Source organism: Chaetura pelagica, unplaced genomic scaffold (genome assembly GCF_000747805.2).
Source record: "Chaetura pelagica isolate M959 unplaced genomic scaffold, ChaPel_1.0 scaffold199, whole genome shotgun sequence".
In the NCBI taxonomy this organism is placed as follows: Eukaryota; Metazoa; Chordata; class Aves; order Apodiformes; family Apodidae; genus Chaetura; species Chaetura pelagica.
In genome coordinates this window covers 1053880-1073396 of record NW_009970714.1, presented here as the reverse complement: position 1 = coordinate 1073396, position 19517 = coordinate 1053880, and the positions used below count along the sequence as shown (strand labels likewise).

The 19517-nt window shown below is 42.1% G+C and overlaps 1 protein-coding gene across 1 annotated transcript in view; it reads right to left on the bottom strand.

Annotated features, from left to right (window-relative positions):
* Positions 1-19517, bottom strand: part of LOC104396177 (sodium channel protein type 5 subunit alpha-like) — a 184085-nt gene that overhangs the window by 74765 nt on the left and 89803 nt on the right. The gene's annotated exons all lie outside the window — the stretch shown is intronic.

Here is a 19517-nt window from a genome sequence, read left to right as displayed (position 1 = left end):
CTGCAGACATTTCTGAACACATTAATTTACTTTCACATTTAATTTATAGGATTTTACCATGGACAATAATACACTCTGACATTCTCTTTCCCCCTCCAACATGCTAAAACATATATATATAAAAAAAGGCAAAGCTCAGACACAGAATACGTGATAAAATTTAAATCGGAAGCCATGTAGTATAAATATTCCCTTAAGTGGTGGTATGATGAATTTCCTGTAATTGCCAGTATTCCATCTTGGAGAACATTATTAATTGCAACACTAATTGACATCCAGAAAGGTACTGCTTACTATAGGAAGAAAGTTTTGAGGACTTCTTTGTTTTTTACTTAGTGTAAATACTGTTATTTATATTACGCAGTATATTTTGTATATATATAAAATATATAGAGACCTGGAAAACTCAAGAAGTCACCCCATGTGAACCCCATGAGGTTCAAAAAGGCTCAGTGCAAGGTCCTGGACTGGGGCAAACCCCAGTATCACTACAGGCTGAAGGATGAAGGGATTGAAAGCAGCCTTACAGAGAAGGATTTGGGGCTCCTGGTGGATGAAAAGCTGGACATGAGCCATTAGTGTGTGCTTGCAGCCCAGAAAGCAACTGCTTACTGGGCTGCACCAAAAGAAGCACGGCCAGCAGGTCATGAGAGGTGATTCCTCTACTCCAAGAAGGACATGGAACTGCTGGAATGAGTCCAGAGGAGGCCACAAAGATGATCAGAGAAGGGCTGGAGCTGCTCTGCTATGAAGACAGGCTGAGAGAGTTTGGGTTCAGCTTGGAGAAGATAAGTCTCTGGGGGATCTTATTGCAGCCTTTCAGTACTTCAAGGGGGCCTCTAAGAAAACTGACAAGGGGTAATGGCTGTAAATTAAATTCAGACTACAGACTACATTTAAGGAAGACATGTTTTACAATGAGGGTGGTGAAACACTGGCACAGGTTGCCCAGTGAGGTGGTAGATGCCCCGTCCCTGGGAACACTCAAGGTCAAGTTGGACGGGGGTCTGAGAAACCTGATCTAGTTGAAGATGTTCCTGCTCACTGCATGGTGACTGAACTAGATGACCTTTGAAGGTCCCTTCCAACCCAAACCATTCTGTGATTCTACGACAATGATATACATATTCATGATAGGTAATTCAAAGAGTGCATTTGGATACATTTCCAAACGTTTCTATATATTTTCACAGACAGTCTCGATCACGAAGAAGATCTCTTCTGACTGTGAATAAACACCTAAGAGGTCATATAGCTTCAAAACCTTTTCTCTTTAGGCAAAAAGAAGCCATCACAAGCAGGATCAATGTGGTCAAATCTCAGCATAGCTCTCGTTCAAGGCAAGTGTGGTCCTGGAAATGCTGCTACTAGTCAGGAAAAAGTATTTGAAGATTTTCACAGATGTATGAGAAGACTGAGACTGAAGAATTGGATCCTATAAGCTGGATTCCTCTTGTTCTGGAACTTCTGAACTGTCTACTTTTGTTGCTAGGGCAAAGTAAGCTTAGACATAAGTACACATTTGGGTGACACATTTGATAATTTAAACCTCTTTTCATCTCCTTCTCCCCCCCAGTGGATACAGTTGTGTACATTTAACAAAACTAGCTTCTTCTAGAAGGCTGCTTCCAGTAAAACATCCTTGCTGCTGTGTATGGGACATTATACCTGCTCATGGCCTGAGAAGGAATGAATTAGAACTTCTGTGCTGCGTTGACAAGGGCAAGAAGCTCACACTGGAGGTAGATACCTGGGATGATGGGAATGGAGCAAAGGTGACTCAAACCAACATCAGCTAAAATATATTTACCCAAAATAAACTAGAACTAAATTTCCTGGTATCAACTCATTTGCAGCCTCTACAAGGCAGGTGGGTGCCAGCTCTATGGGACTGCAAGGGAGAGACCAGTGAAGCACTTGCGCTGGATAGCAATAAAATTGACTTTGTGATGATATTTTCTCTGTGATCTCTTCGTGCTACCAGAAATACCTGTAAGTCCCCTGGCTTCTGCCTTTCTGATAGTATTTTAAATTTATAAAGTCTGCTAGCCCAATACAAAGAGTATAAGCAGTACTGGGCCTTACCAGTGAGCCACAAGCTTTTGCTATAATCCCCCCACCCTGTCCCCGCTTATTTCAAATGTTGAGAATATATGAGCTGGAATTGTGAAAACTATCCCAGTCTTAATCACTCTGGTGACACTGCATTTGAAGTGTCCTGTCAGTACTGCTTTGTAAAGCACTCTGCAATCACTGTGATTATAAATGAAAGCAGTTGGTAGCACAGCAGATGCCCACGTCCATGATGAACTACTGAATAAACTATTGCTGCACTGAGCACTAAAGTAAAGTGAGATTAAAGCTAATTGTTTCTTAGTTGGCCCATCATACTGGAGTGGCACTGACAGCTTGTGTGGGTCTCCTCTTAATCACTGCAGTGGTCAGTTGTGAATCAATCTTTCATTTCATATCGCACTCAGAGTTATTGCAAGTGATGTTTTTTTGAAAGGGAGTTGAAAACCAGAGTACTGAATAAAATGCCAAGCTGATGGGAACCCATCAGTGAAGGAGGCATTGGTAGAATCACTTTAACCATTTTCAACCAAGTTTGATAGAAGGATGGGGTCTCAGAGATAACCACATTGCTACAAGTGTCCCAAAAATAGCACATAAGTAGAGACACTGCCCAGGTCATCAGTGTCCTGACAGAGCTTGGACCAAGCCACAGCTTGTGTCTCCTTCCCAATGCCAACCTGGGGACATGGGAAGGATCTGGAAGAAGGGAGGGAACAAAGAAATCCAGAATTAAAATCTGGTCTTCATAGGTTCAATTCAGTTACCTTACCAGGGGTGTCTACTATTGTTTTAGGTAATCTGATACATCTGCACCAGACCTCCTAAATCTCCAGCTATCATCCACCCAGGGCATGACAGGGTATTGTAGCAGACTGGGGGTGTTTAGGGAACTCAATCACGCTTCATGGCAGCTGCCTCCAGACTAAAACACCAAAGCTTCAGGGTCTAATGAGGCATCTGAGCTCCATTTCAATCAAAAGACAAAGGACCCTGACTACATTAGGGCTGCATGTAGCTGCCAGTAAGTCAAGAGTGATGTAGTGCCAGCTGGCCCTAGCATGCCCAAGTCCTCTGGAGACAAGTGGCCAACACAACACACTATTATGGGAGATGTGTGTCAAGCTGGAGGCCAGGATGGATCCCTTACATTATCCCCAGAGGTGTTAGACAAAACTGAGTCACACCCTAGATCTTTGCAGACTGCAGTGGTAGCTCAGCTGTCTTCACTATATATCAATACCTCCATGTAGGAACCTAAATTTTGTTATCTGAAGCTGAATTTCATCCTATACTTCATTAATTGTGCAGCTCACAGAGTAACTTGTTTGAAATGCCTTGTTTTACTTTTACTTATTTATTTTGGATGTCAAACCACAGTTACATGAGTCCACCCAGATACACCTGCAGGTGTAACAGGTAATGCAGGTGTAATGGTAACATTCTTAATATTGTTATTTACCATGGCTTATTAGGGTAAGGTTGTTTACTTCCCAGAAATGCAGCTGACATCTTGCACAGAAAAACTATTTGCACATCGTGCTTTTAGCCAAGAATAAATCTCAAATACCATTCCCTCCCTCCTTTATGAGGAGGTAACCTCAGAGGTGTATTTGGGAGTTCAAATAGAGTCAACTGCAGTATAAGCACTTTCTGTTTACTTATTCCCCCCAATTTTGCTGTACACTGCATTTTTTCCTCAAAAAAAATATGCTCAACCCATGACACACCACATTTCCTGTAAAAGGTTACTAATAATATCCAGTCCTCCTGGTTGCTAATGCAGTGCTTTCAGTTTAAGTAAAAGTAAACTAAAGACTAATCCAGTTTTCAAAAGCAATGGCAAGTTTGTATCTCCATATGGATTCCCCTTCAAAAGAAATCTGCTTTCCAGTGACACCAAGCAGCCAGTCTCGGAAAGCAGGTCACTTCTTTGGTCTTTGAGGGTAGGAACTAAATGACAGATGCACTCAAAAGAAACCCCACCTCCTTTAGCATAATGATGTTAAGCATCTACCCTCATGACAAGAAAACATGCTCTCATAGGCTGCCTCACTTTTTATTTCCTTTCCAATGACAGGACTCTGGTTATGCCATTATAAGGCACAAAGGATTAGACTTAACCAGCCTAATGTCAGGACCTCCCAGAGGGCCTTCACCTGGGGGACTTTTCCTAGGATGTCTGTAGATGATGGAGGCTGCCTGGCATTGCAGAGATGATAAAGACCTGAACCATCCCTGATGTTGCCTACTGGAGCCTAGGCTAGCTTGGCTTTACTATCTTGCAGCTGGATCAAAGTTAGGGCACTTTACAGTACAGAACAAATAACTAACACAGAATCATAGAATATCTCAGGTTGGGAGGGACTTACAAGGATCATCCAGTCCAACTCCAGGCTTCTTGCAGAACTACATAAAAGCAAACAACTAAGAGTGCCATCCGTGACTTGTCAAACCCAGAAGTCCTTCTTGGTGCCAGTCTGGTACCCCACACTCCAGCAGTGGCCAATCTTTATAACCAGGCAACCTTCAGCAGGTGAGAGGGAAGCACCTGAGGCAGGTGCTGATGGTGGAGGCTGAAAGCCATACATACTGCCACAGTGGGCAAAAGTCTGAATGCCTCAGCTCCATCACCTCCTTTTGTTTTGGCCATCACAACAGAAAAACAGACTGTGTTTTTTCAGATGACACGTTCTGATGAAACCCTCTTTGAACATACCTGTCTGCAAACCCTGTTGCTGAAGTGAAAATAATTTTGAAGCAAAAGCATGTGACTACTCCTTCACTTCCCTTCGACTCTTGTATTTGGCTTGATTTGGCAAAAAAGGAAGGATATAAAACCTTATGTATTTAACCTTCCACCTGTCACTCAGTTGAACAGTTCCCAGCCTCTGCAACCCCCTGCACTCCTGTGAGCTGATTCAGCAATGCACTCACTGCCCTGCACTCTCCCTGGACTCATGCACTGCACTCGATATAGGCTGAAAACCCACTGAAAGTCTAATGTCATTTCTTAGCAGATTGAAAACAATTCTGTATTTCATTTAGCTAGTAGAGAGAATGATGTTCTGCACAAGTTTAGTGGCAGGGTTAAACTATCTCCACAGTGAGGTCCTCAGCTACTGATCTTGTTTGATTGCACAGGATCTAACATGAGTTCACCTGTGTGGCTTTTCTCTTAGAGGGAACTAACAAGGAAGTTTGATTTTCAAACCTCTGGCCCTTTCCTGTGCATGAAATTTAATGAACTTCACACTGAGCAGGAACTAAGACCAGATGTTCTTGTCTTTCTGGACCATACAGGACAAATTCTAGAAAGCTGGAGAGAGGGATGGGATTATCTTTTCAGCTGGGAGGTGTATAAAGCAGAGCAGTTCTGCAGCTGCTCTCATGAGCACTTGTTTGCTTGTAAGCCCACAGGACCCTTCAAACATCTGAAGATATTCAGACTTCAGATGTGTATCATCATCTCTACTGCGGGAAATGGAAAAAAGTTGAGGGCACCTATGAGGGGACTGCATCACCTGAGAGTGCTTCCCTGTAGAAGATTAATCTCCTAGGAGCCAGGTAAGCAGGATTTTCTGTTACAACAGTGTCCAGAGCATAGAAAAGCCCAGACAGAACAGCATGGTGAGGTACTTTTCAGGATCAACTATGCACCTAATGCTTTTTTTGTGGATAAAACAGGACCCACACACCTAAACCTTTTCAAACCCACTTCTCCAGCAGTGCTTGTTAGACCAAGTGACAAGCTCTTCAGGCACTCTCTGACTAGTGGAAGAAACTGATTTTCTTCCTTTCTGTTTGTTTTCTGATGACAGTGGATACCTGTTCTTTGGCTAGTACAGGTGGGAAAGATGCAGCTTCCTCTTTGGAGACCTCCAGCCTAATACAAAATATACTTTTTTGTTTTTTTTTTCAGTACCAAAATCCATGAAGCTGAGAAGAAAAAAATGTTCATAAAGGGGCTCTCACTGTATCAAGAAAGTGTGAGAATTTAGATTAAGCCAGATATCTACAACAACAGGGCATCTAGTCCAACTCTCTGCTACTGGAGTATTATTTCTTTCCTTGGAAGTATATTTTTCCAATCCCCTGTACATTTTTATCCCAGGGAAAATTTACCAAGAGAGTACTCCTGCAAAAAGCAATTTGCATGATCAGTTATTTTATATATTCCCTTTTCTATTATTTCAGCTATTTGTGCTTGGTTAAGAAGCTTATATCCTCCCAGCCCAGTTTCTCTTTATCCTGTGGTCAATCTCATAATCCCATTCTCGTGATATCTTAGTTTCTCACTGTCAAAATGATCATGACACCACAAGTATGGCATGTGGTCCTTGTGGCCAGGGGCAGCTGAGAGAGGACAAAGGTTTGAGCAGGACTGATCTTCTTCATGTTTTTTTGCCCAAGATGAGGAAAACACATGGAAATGGGGACATGGTTTTCCTGCCTTGCAGCCAGAAATCTCCCCAGTGGACTCTGTTTGATCCTTCATGGCAGGCTAGAAGTTGTGGATCAGGGGTTTCTGGGGCACTAGTTTGTTGCAACATATTTTTTTTTCTTATCAACTCCATGTTAATCTGTTCTGTGAAATAACTGGCTTTCTGCTTTAATATAAATAACAATATAAATAAATGTAATAATAATAATAAAAAGAAAACTAATAAGAACAATACAACAAATTCAGCTATTTAACAATGTAAGAGCTCTAGACTACATTATGATGGTAATGACACTGAATGTTCTCCACAAGAAAGAAAAATGGGAGTAATATGGTAGGAATAATTCTCTCATATTCAAATAAAAAAGGCTATAAATTCAGTGATTTCATGTAAATTATTTCCATTTCCCAAAGGAAAGAACAAGGTCTGATTTTCCCCCTATCTTCATAGCTACCATATGCATTTCCCCTGCCTGTGCAGAGAGAGTGCTTGAAAAGCCCAGCTGTTGGGCACAGCTGGCACTCACACTCCCTTTAGGGGAGGCAAAAGTATCAGTTGGGGGTTGGACTGGATGATCTTTCGAGGTCCCTTCTAACCCCTAGGATTCTGTGATTCTGTAATAGGGTTCCCTTTGTAGATGGGATCCAGTCCATATGGTCAGAGGAGCTTGAGCCCCGTGTGTCCCATCCTAAAAGTGAAGGTTGCACCAGGTGAGATGAAACGGAAGAGTTAAAAGTGCCTTTTCTCCCTGTTGACTGTGAAGAATAGGTAGGGCAGCTGATCCAGCAGTAGCTGCCTGCACAGCACACTCTAGAAATAGGTGAGATGAACATTCTCCCCATCCCATTAGTGTTTTTAAGGTATTTACCATCAGGCTATCAGTTTTGCTGACCATTCTCCACTTCTGGTACTGACATGGAACACCAAGATGATCAGAGCACCTCTCCTATGGAGACAGGCTGAGGGAGTTGGGGTGTTCAGCCTGGGGAAGAGAAGGCTCCAGGGAGACTTTAGAGCACCTTCCAGTGCCTGAAGGGGCTACAGAAAAGCTGGGGAGGGACATTTTACAAGGGCACAGAGAGATAGGATAAGGATGGGGGGGGGGGGGGGGCGGGTGTTTCATCTTGAAAAAGGATAGATTTAGATTGAATATTAGGAAGAAATTCCTTGCTGAGAAGATATCAAGACATTGGCACAGGTTGCCCAGGGAGGTTGTGGAAGCCCCATCCCTGGAAATGTTCAAGGCCAAGTTGCATGGAGGTCTGAGCAACACGGTCTAGCAGGAGGTGCCCCTGGCAAGGTGGTTGGAACTAGATGAATTTTAATGTCCCTTCCAACACAGACCACTCTATAATTCTATGACAAGGTTTTCCCCCAGTTTCAGTGGTCTCTTGTGCAGCCAGATGTGTCTAAGCAGCACCAGGCAGAGAAGTGATGCTGGCCTGGCAGCTGTGCTCATCCATGTTTGATGGTGGGAGGAATGGTCACCTTATTTCTTGCTTCAGAGTTTAAAGAGGTATATAAAATTAATAGGACAGATTCCTTGGTGCTTTTCTTGCCACTTCACATAGGACTAAATCTTGAGTAACGGAAGGGTAGATTAAGCCATTAATTACACTTCACAGCACCTTCCTGTCACACAGGAGTTTTTTGAGGTCACTTTAAGCTGCCATTCTTCCCTCTCTGATTTCAGGGGAACTATAAACTACATTAGCAGCAGGGTATGTAAGAGCTGACCTGGCTACATCCTTTAGAGAGGGGGATGCAGCCAAAGGGCACCACACTGATACTGCTCTTGCTGCCAGCCTGGCAAGCTGGACCACACAATGAAAAGACCTCTTCAGAGAGGGAGGATGAACCAGGAGGGGAGGCTGACTCCCAAAGGACAGCCACCAGCTTCTGCCTCTCCTCACTCCAGCCTCTGCAGCCCTCAAAATTGAGCAGAGAAGGAGACCTGTGTGACTATCACTCTGAAACACAGACCTGAGGCAACCCATGAGACTTCTTACCACCACCTGGAGAATCCCTTATGCTGACAAGTCTTACACATTTGCTGTCTCCCTATGTGGGTATAAATGTGCACACCAACTGTACCACTCACAGTGAGAATTACTGAACTGAATATAGAATTATTATTTGTTTTTAAGCTGATAACTTTCCATGTTCTTTGAAAGTAAGGGACTTACACATATCAGAAGACAAGTCTCTGGAAACCAAGTGCTTCCTGATCTGAAAACCTAAGTCTCCAAGTCTTATGTGAGTGGATGTTGGGATGGAGAGTGGAGGCAGATACACCAGCACAGGTTGCCCAGATAGGTGGTAGAAGCCCCATCCCTGGAAACAGGCAGGGTCAGGTTGAATGGAGCTCTGTGCAACTTATCTAGTTGAAGATCTCCCTGCTGATTGCAGGGGAAGTTGGACTAAACTGGCCTTTAAAGGTCCCTTCCAACCCAAATTATTCTATTATTCTATGAAATTCTTTCCACTACTAAAGCCACCACATAAAACCAAACATGTTCTCACAGGTTTTTAATCAAATATCTGATCCACCAGCGCAGCAAGAGATCTAAACTATGGAAAGTCTTGCAAACCAAGAGACATTTGTGCCAAGTCAGCAAAAGTGGTTAGCTGTCATGGTGATGAGGGTGTCAAGACAAAGCAAGACAGACTGTACAGGCTTATACTGACCATACAGACTTCAAGTCTTTGCTATTGCTGCTTCAACCAAGAAGTGATGAGAGGTGTGAAGCACCTACATTATCCCTGGAATATTTTCACTACACGTATGCAAACACCATCTCATCAGCTGCTCTAGTGATTATTATGTAGTGACTACACAAAAAAAAACCTTCATCCCTTTAAAATTCAGATCCCACACCTGGGAGGGCTAAAGGGGGACACCCAGCCATGAGCAAAGACTGCATGAAGTTTTGAACTCTGTTGTCTACAGGCCATGATGTTCCTTGGGCACTCAAGACTGGAGAACAAGAGAAGGAGGCAATTTCCATTTGCATGGGGAATGGTAAAGTCAAGGAGAAACAAAAGGATAAAAAAAACCTCCCTGGAAACAGAAGAATAGGGAAGGAAGGCCAGTGAAAATGGCTACAGTAAGGAATTACTTCTTTACATTGTTTATATTGCACCAAAGCAAAATGAATGTGAGGGTACGCCCAGAGTCTAGAAAAGAAAATCTGAGTCAATAAATAATTAGTATTAGTTGGCTGTTTAGTTTTGGTTCTGTTGGTGGTGGTTTTGTTGTTTGTTTTTGTGTGGTTTGGGTTGTTTATTTTTTTTCCCCTTTAAATCTTATTTTGTTGTGTTTTGTTTTTCCTTTAAAATATTACTTTCTGAGCCATTTCCCAGGTTTGATATTGTAATTTGGGTTCCATTACAGACTCACACTTACCTACAAAGTAAATGTGAAAAGGATGCCTATTTAGTGAACTTGAGGGGTGTGAGGAGGTTCAGGTTTTGTGCATTTTGCAAGCATGGACTCCTGGGAGGGCAGAACAATGACAGAGCTGTCTGCCAGCCAGGAGGGCATCTTGCAGGAAAGCTACAAAATAGATTCCTACAAGTAATTTTGCACAGTACAAAATCTCCTGCCTACACAGCACATGGCTAGGCTTGCATTTTTCACATACCTCTGCTGGAAAAGACAGGTGACTAAGTGAGGCAAAGCCTCTGTCTGTCATTAAAAACACAGGGCAAGAGGCTTTACCAGCAGTGGTCCTGGTTACAGCTCCAAAACAAAAGACACCCCGTATTTGTAAGGCAGGAGGTGCTGACACCCATGCCTCGCTGCTGTCCCCAAAAGTGACCCACTTCCAGTGCCATCATCTGCTCCTGGCTCCCATGGTGCCCCCAGTAACCAGCCTGTCTGTCCCCTTTGGTTTCTGAACTGTAGCTGTGGCTACTTCTGCAGGTTTCTCAGTGCCTCCTGAAGGCCCAGGGAGATACCCTTCTTTTGCAATACAGGGAAGAAGGTGGATATCCTGTCTTTCTGCAGTGCATATCTACAGGATAAAGCTGGTTCTGAGCTATGTTTCACAGAGAAGTATAGCTAAAAATGTAAGAAAAGCACTTCATGGAGACTGGCTACCATCATCCTTCAAATCAGGTCTGTGCTCAGCCTCATGATCAAATCAAACTATTCTTTCCAGGCATTATGACCTCATGTTTGACAGCCTTCTTATATCAGGAAATACAAAAGTATTTTGCTGATGTTGATATTTGAAAATTATTTTGTTTATTAATTGTATTCTGTGTGCCTGGCTGAAATCTCAGAAACTGGACTTGCTGAAGATCTTCTTTAGTGCAAGATGGACATAAAATAGGGGAAGCAAAGGAGAGAGTTGGTGGTGTAAGTTGTCCATAAGAGAATTTTTTATGAGTTTATGCTCATTGACAGTCTGCCAGACAGAAGAAAGGAATTGAGAACTAAGCAGCTGGTCCATTTTATGATCTAGAAATTGCATCTGCAGTTGTAAATGAAGACAAGCCAAGACCTGTTCTCCATCCCTGAGAGCAAGCAGCTGACCTCCCTTCCTCACTTTTCCCCCCAGGCAGAATTGCTTGGTGGTTGCTGTCCCCAGCCAGGGCACCAGGCACCAGATGGGATGAGTTGGCCAGGGAATGTGCTAACCAAGAAAAAGCAGGGAACTTCATGATGTTTGAGTTCATGCCCTGGCCAGTTTATAGATGCAGCCACCTGCCTGTGCTTTCAAGTAAAGAATCAGCAGGCATTTTGCATTTGCTGAGTGTCCCAGCAATGGCATGGTATGACAGCTAGATGTGGGAGAAGAGAAATTACAGGAGAAGAAAAGGAACATGGAAGCCTTCCTGGAAGAAACCTGCCTAAGAACAAGCTTGTAACACAAACATAAGAGTGCTCTTAGTTGAGTGGCTGTGACAAATGAGTATGAAAGAGGGTGAGAAGGGAAGTAGTGGTGAGGAGGAGGCTGCAAACAGAGGACAAAAGAGATGAACTGCAAGTAGAGCTTCCTGAGAAATGTCCATCCCCAAAACCAAATGTAAGTGCCTCTTTTCATCTCCAAGAAAATTCAGCACAGAAAATATCAACATGCTAACAGAATACTTCAATCCAAACCCTGCTATCAGCATGTACCCATTCCCAACAATACAAGACAGTGACCCACAGCAGGCAGAACTTCTGCACAAAAAGTGGCTTGGTCAAAAAATAGAACCAGTTTTGCTTTGAAATAAGTACAAGAATTTCAAATAACTTCAGGACGGAGACTTGGAATTTAGTTGTGGGTTGGGAAGGCTGAAGTTAAGATGCACAGTGAGATGGAGCTTGCAGAAGATGTCATGAAGGGCAGAAAGCCAAAGCATTGTTCAAAGATGAGGAGATTTGCTCAAAGCAAAAGCCTAGGAAGGCTACAGCAGAGGTATGTGGCAATGTCAAAGAGGGAATTACTGCAATCAAGGCCACAGCTGACCAAAAAGAAAAAAACAAAGGAAAGGCAGATTTGGGTCATATTTGGTGAGAATTAATTTAAACGAGTCTGTCTAGAGATGACCCAAACAAAATAGAAAGAAGAAAAGATAACACATGAAAACTAGAGACAGGTAAATAGAACAGAAGAGTCTTAAATATCAGCAAAGAATGAATAAGGTTAAGAGGGATGAAAAAAACAGTAGGTGTGATTCTCCTTTCCTTTGCACCATTTGCAGTAATACAACGTTGATGGAGTAGATCTCAATCTGTTGAAGATTCTCCTCACCAAATGTGCCAGTGGTTTTATTGGATTTATTGGATTTTAACAGAATAAGAGCCAGCCAAGCTGACTTTTGGGAACAAGAGGAAATGTGGAATGGTAGTAGGAGACCAAGGACAGGACCTCTTTGATCACAAGAACTTCTTATTGTTCAATAAGACCCAAAAAGGCAGGAAACTGGTATCTAATCCTGTGTGCTACATTTAGTTTCCAACTATATTCTTTAGCATATTTCCTTGGAAAGCCACAGACCATCTTGCCATGTACATGCCAGGTGGAGAAATGCAGATATCAATATGCACTGTATATGGAAAAAGCAAAATCCAGCCTCTGTTAAATATCATACACCTCCTAAGAAGGTTAAGGCTGTGACAACGGGCTGATTGTTTCATTGCTTTTAAAAAGCTATTTCTAGAGGCAACTGTTCTGATGAACTGCTCCCTGCTTAGTTTTGGTGGTGAAACATATTTTTAATTGACTTTTTTTTTCTTTAAATGAAATTATATGGTATGTAGAATAATGAATAAAGTATTAAATTGTACCAGCTGGTCTACTTTACTATCAAAACCTTGCCCTTCCCTCAGCACATGCAAGGAAGAGTTCTGTTGTCATTACCCTTTCAATGACATCCAGACAACTTGCACAGTGACATTAATAAAAAGAGACACATTTAGTTGTATCTATCTTTGCAAACTCTTGTCCAATTAAATTTGACTCAGTGTCTTCTGGATTTTTAATAACTACCCAACTATTAGCAAGAACTTAACCACTGAAAAAACCTTACTTACACAAATAACCAAAGACAGATATAGTACAAAAAATGGACAGTTTTTTACCCTACTGATGTTTACTACATTAACAGGGCAGCAGGTTTTATTTTGAAAACTCAGCTCTTCAATCCCCAGACTACAGAGAACAATCCACTAGTATCATCTTCACAAATAAAATATGTGTATTTACACATATGGTGGATCCTATTAAAAATATTTCATCTTGTCAGAAATTCATATCAAAAGGAACCAATGTTTACACAATATTTTTAGAGAAATCCCTCTGACTTGGAAATACAATTAGAACACAAAGCCTAAGGGTGATTTCTAAGGGGTAAGTTGATTGAACTAATGTATTAGCATTCTTCCTCTTCCATATTTCTAAGTCGTTTGACACCCACGAAAGCAAAAGGGAGATAGTTTCATAATCCCTTATATACAATGGAAGAGCAGTAGAATTATTAGCAGATTTTATTCCTCTCTGATACATCCCAGTGACTCATTTATAGACCAAGAAACAATATTTATAATTCTACCAATGAAAATCTGCACGAAATGCCACAGTCTTTCACAGCCCACCAATGAAACTGATTTGAATTATTGCTTTTGGGAATTCATTATTCCACAGATGAAAAAGGAGCCTTAGTCTAGTTTTTGTTTTGAGAGTCTTTTGAACTGCATCAGAAGCAAAAGCTTGCTCCTCTTTTGTATGCCAACTTGTATTAGGATTTTGGCTTTTTGTATGTCAGATGATCCACCTCCCAGTGGATGGATGCTGCAGGGGAAAAAATGGCAGATTTCCGTATATATTCAACTTGGACACCATATAGCACCTTGAAAACAGGAACTGAACACACTTGTCCCCTACTATGAGATGCGTGCTCGGTTTTAGTCATCAAGTGCCAAGATTCAACTCTTCACAAGAAACAACTGAGCCTGTGGCAGGATACAGAAAGTCATAAACATGGAGTGACAGAAGGAAGCAGATTCCTTTTTAGGAGTGTATTTTGAAAGTAGATTCTCCTCCCATCTGTTTTCAGGTGCATTTCGCTCACATCTCTTGGACAAAGCAGCCCTGTACCTACTAGCTTTGAATGGGAATTTTTAAAATGCATCAGTCTTTGATGGTCCACCATAAATAGCCTAAGGTTAATTTCCCCAGACTTTTTAGCACCCATATCTAGTGTTACACATGAGGGCAGGCACTGATCAATCACACAATTGCTAAAGCCTGGAGTCTTAGGCAAATGTTTGTCCTTAACATAACCCATAAGAGGATGCGAACCTTCTGTCTTTACTGGGAGTCATCAGAGGCAACTGGACTGATTGATGGCTGGTGTCAGGATTTATCTTTTTCATTCATCACATGATGGTAGCTGGACCTTTCATTACTCCTGAGGATATTTAATACTTCAGTAGATATGGTCAATGCTTTACTCAAAAGCATCAGCTACCTGAGTGCTCTGCTTTCCAGACACTGCTCGAGCAAGGATGGATAATGTGGAATACAAATATAAATTTTGCTTTGGGATGCATGGACTATTGCAGGTAGCTGCTGTGAAAAATATGAAGGGAGAAGCTGGGGAACACACTGGGGTTTAGCTGCTTTCCTCTAAGGTTTGAATTCTCCAGTATCACACCAAATATGATACTAAATGCTGCACTGCCAGCCTCGAGCATACATCAGGGGAAGCAAAAAGGATGATAACTTGCTGACAGTTGTTTTGACTCTCTTTTGCTTGTGTCCCCAAATGTGCTTATTCATGTATTCTGAGCTGCTCTTCTGCAAAGCTGCACATGACTCAAGAAAGAAAATTTGCCTCCCTTATGTAAGTATCCAAGTTGATGAGACAGACTCAAATGACACTTCCAGTTCTTGCTAATGGTCCCTTGGGCTTCCTGGCTTCTTACAGACCCTCTGACTCTCCAGCCTCCATCTCCAGTATTCCCCCAGTTCTCATTATGGCTCCTGCAGCTTTCAGATATCTCCTGCTCCTCCACAGTGCCCCACTTTACAGATTTTGTGTGTCCTGATGCTGACTGTTACTGACATGCCTATTCTCAACTGTTTGTAGAATGGTCTTCTCAGCTGATGTAACCAAAACAAAATGCACATTTCCAGAATGCTGGGAGCTGCTGAAAGAGCAGATAAGGTGAATAATGGCATCCAGGACACAAACATGTGGGTGCAAAGAGAGTGGAGGGAAGGCAGTGTTCATCCAAGACTTGCCACAACCTGGCCTTCTCTTTGAACTTCCTGTGGATGCACATTTCCTCAAAAAACACTGCTCTTCCAGCTTTATATAGTGCATCTTCTCCTTTCTTCCTTCCATTTGACAAGAAGGGGAACTGGTGGGCCCCAAGGACAGTACCTTCTTGGCAGTAGAAGTACAAAATATGAAGCTTGAGGATGTAGACTTCCACTGACTCTTGAAAATTAAAAAAATAAAACCTAGAGTGTTGCAACTTAGGCTTGAAATGCCTTCTTACCGAACTTGCTGTTATTTCCAGCAAGCAGATCCAACTAGTTTTTGCAATTAGAAGACACACAATCTTTTAAAATTGCAGTTCATTTCTATTACTCATCAGGTGCAATATAAATACTACCCTTCCCTTCAAGGGGATTAAACTTTATTCACAGAGTGGATGCCTTCAGTGGCCCCAATAAATAAGTACATGTTTGTCATTAAATGCAAAAATAATTAACTTGATTCAGGGCAGCAAGCCTGGGTGCAACCCTTGAGTTGCACGTTTCTCCAGGGATAGACTGTAAAAATGATTAAAATGGGGCTTCAGTAGTTCTGGGTTTGTATATAATTTAAAAAGAAAATAAGGAGACAGCTGGAAATGTGCTATCATATGTCATCAGTGTTCCATTTTCACTCATTTATTGGCACAAGAAATCTTAATGGATGAGGTTTCATTCCTTTGGGGTAAACCAACCCTTAATCATCCTGTGAAAAGTGTTGTCATCTTGAAAACCCCTGGTGAAATCCTTCATGTCTTTTAAAAATGACAGGGTCTTGATGTAGCTTCCCTCAGTGACAGTCTCTTCATGTCAAGCAGAACAAATCTCAGCTGAAGACTCTTTTTGACCATCATATCATGCTTTCACTGTCTGAGCTCTTGAAATGTAAAATTGTAATCCATTTTTATCTAGGCCTGTTAGATGCCTAGCTATTTTGCTATTACTTGTGATTTTACCACAAGGGACAGTGATAGGTCTCCATATCCATTTCATTTAAACTGAAAATCTGACACATTACCATAAACCTCTTTCAAGCCAGGCTGTGATCTGCTGAGAAATTTGCAGTGATGGAGATGTATCAGTACTGGCTGAGACAGGACTTTATGGCTTCTTCTCCACTAATAGATTAAATGTGGCAAGGAACATTTTCTGGCACTGAGGACAAATGGAAAACATCGTCTTGCTCCATATTATTAAACTTCTTTGTACCCTGAGCTAAACACAAACGTCCAGGTGAAACAGTCTTGCCTGTGAAACTCATTACATCCCTACCTTTGCCCAGCTGATGGATACTCCCAGGATGGGCTGCCAGTCTGCCCACACAGTGGCCATACACACTCCTTATGTTCCTCGACTAGAGATCATGGTCTTCAGGCACACAAGGAAAGTGATTTTGCCATAGGGTAACAGCCATGGCTACTAAGTAGCAGATAGCCACATGGGACCCAGTAACTCCTTATATTACTTAGAGTTTGTCAGTTAGGAAAGTGATTCAAGATAGGAAATTGTTATTAATTTCTTCTCATTGACTAAGCTTCACATATAGAATCATAGAATGATTCAGGTTGGAAAGGATCTTCAAGATCATCAAGTCCAACCATTAACCTGACACTGCTAAGTCCACCACTAAATCATGTCTCTAAGTGCCACATCTACATGTCCTGTAAAATACCTCCAGGCATAGTGACTCCATATGCTTGTAGTCCCTTCTCTTCCGCTCCCAAAAAATCCTCCCCATCCCCATTTGTCTTGCATATCTGTCAGGGCAAAATCTGTGCTAAATCTCACACCCTTATCCTTCTTCTAGGACATTAATTTCCATCCAGGGTACTCAGGACAACCCTTCAGTGGAAGGCAGGAAAACTTGTGGAAGGACATGCTGAAGTGGAATTACTTATAAGTTACGTGTTGCTCACATTCCCTGTAACTCAGTTCCTTTCTCTCTTGCCCTGCTGCAGAGACATGTCTCTGTCAGGACAGATCTGGCAACATGCCATTTTATCAACAGACTGTGGCTGGTAAAGATCAAAATGGTAGTGAATGAGGCCTAATGAGGTAGGTTTTTTTTGTGTTTGTGTGTGTGTCTGACCAGCTTGAGAATCCACATATTTTAACCTGATGGAGGTGTAGCTGCACTTTCCCAGAACACCTCTTCAAAGAACTGTCCTACACTGACTTGTAGGAAGGGACAAACCTCTTTTTTTCCAAGAACATAACACTTCCAGACTTCTGTGTGTCACAGTCAAGAGCCATGTTAAAACAGAAAAAATATCCATTAAGTTTTCCTGAGATGTGGAAGCAGAATTAAAGGACAGGCTCCAGGTGCATCTGGCTTTTTCAGATAAAAGTTTCCATTGGGTTTAACCAAAGCAGGCCACTTAAAATCTCATCCAAATTGTGCTGAGCTGCTCTGTTGCCTGGCTCTCAAATTACCATAGAAAGACAGGAATGGAAAGTCATCTTAGGTCACCAAGTCAAGCTCCCTGCTAACGTGGGTTGTTTCCTTCACTAACTAATCAAGCCTCATCTCACAAGCTGTGGGTCTGCAGCTACTTAGTTCTCCTGGGAAGTTCTCCTAAACAACCTTACAGCATTGACAGTCAGAGGCCTCTTTTCCAATCCCAGCCTAAAGGTATCTGTAGTGATTTATACTCCTTTTTTATAGTCCAGCTGGCAGAAGCTGGTAGAAAACTGGCTTCATCCAGGTGGCCAGCAGAAGAATAAAAAGGTGGCTCGGTCATGCACACACATTCTTTGTTTTAGGATGAGCAGTATCCTGTCACTTCAGGTGTTCTCCTCCTATGCTCTTCATTCCCTTCAACATCTTCATATTCCCACACTGTGCTTTTCCCAGTATTACTTAATCATTCTTTGAGCATCAGTCATTAATAGGGGGTATTGCACATCAGCAATGCAGATGGCTGTGCACCAGCATTGATACTCACCTTTCTCTGCTGCAATTACCTTTCCTGATCTGCACTAGAATCTTGTTTCCTTTTCAAAATGGATGCACTATATTAGCACTTTGGAACATTGTACTGGCTCCGTTAGCCAGAGTGACATGAACTTGGGGATACCTACAGCTGAGTTTGCCTCCCAAGACAAAAGGGACAGACATAGGTCTTTTTAGGGTCTATCGAACCTGATGTATTTTAGATGTCTTTTTGGGTAAGGTATTTTATGACTTCACAGATGCCATTAACCACATCTGACTACAAAGGCATCTCCATGCAATTATCTCAGCTGTAGATGTCCAGAGTGACTGATACATACACTTTTATTATTCTCTCAAACATTTGCTGTTGGTAAGCTGCTTGAGCATAACATAAATTCTTAAATAGGGCTAAGAGCATAACCTTACACTTTGTATTTCATAATTCCATGCATCACACATTAATTCAATGATAATGGTTATGCAGTTCTTCCTACAGGAAAGCCTGATAGCCTAGAAATGGATGGTGCTTTCTACCTTTGTGCTTTCAGAAAATGCAATGAGTATTTTCTTGTGTGAATAGCATTTCCATAGACAGTAAATGACAACATCAAAAACCCTAGGACTGATCCTAAGAAAAGACTTCCAGCCTTATATTTCACCTTTCAGGAAAATTCTGAAGATGTTACTTCCCAGGTTACAGACTCTTCATCTTGGTGTGCTTGAGACTCCAGGAAGACAAAGTCCATGATGGAAACACAACAGTGAATTATCAGATTGTGGTGGACAGAGGAATGTTAGTGTATGTGCTGTGCAAATACCAGGGGCTGTGGGTAAATCAGGCAGAGGGGAGACAGTTGCAGCCCAAAAACTCAGCCTTGAGGGTGAGGTAATGGACTGTGGCTGTTATCTTGGGTTAACACTAACTGGTGCTTTTTGGGTGCTATGTCACACAGCCAAACAGGAGCACGAGCAAAGACATTGAGTGCATTTCTGCTCTGCATCAAGTTGTCCTTCACTTGCTGGCACTTCAAGAGAAGCTGGCAGAAGCTGGTAGAAAACTGGCTTCATCCAGGTGGCCAGCAGAAGAATGAAAAGGTGGCTTGGCCATGCAAACACAAAGAGGTTGAAAGGTTGTTTCTTCTGTGATTGAAGTGTCACTTTTATTCATGCAGACTGTTAGTGCCCATCACACACAGTTGTCCCCTGAGAAGTGGCTGGTGTCACACTCGATTCTGGCATCAGCTGACCTACCAGAGCAGGGGGCATTGGGGATGGGCCTCACTACCCACATTCCCCTATATCATC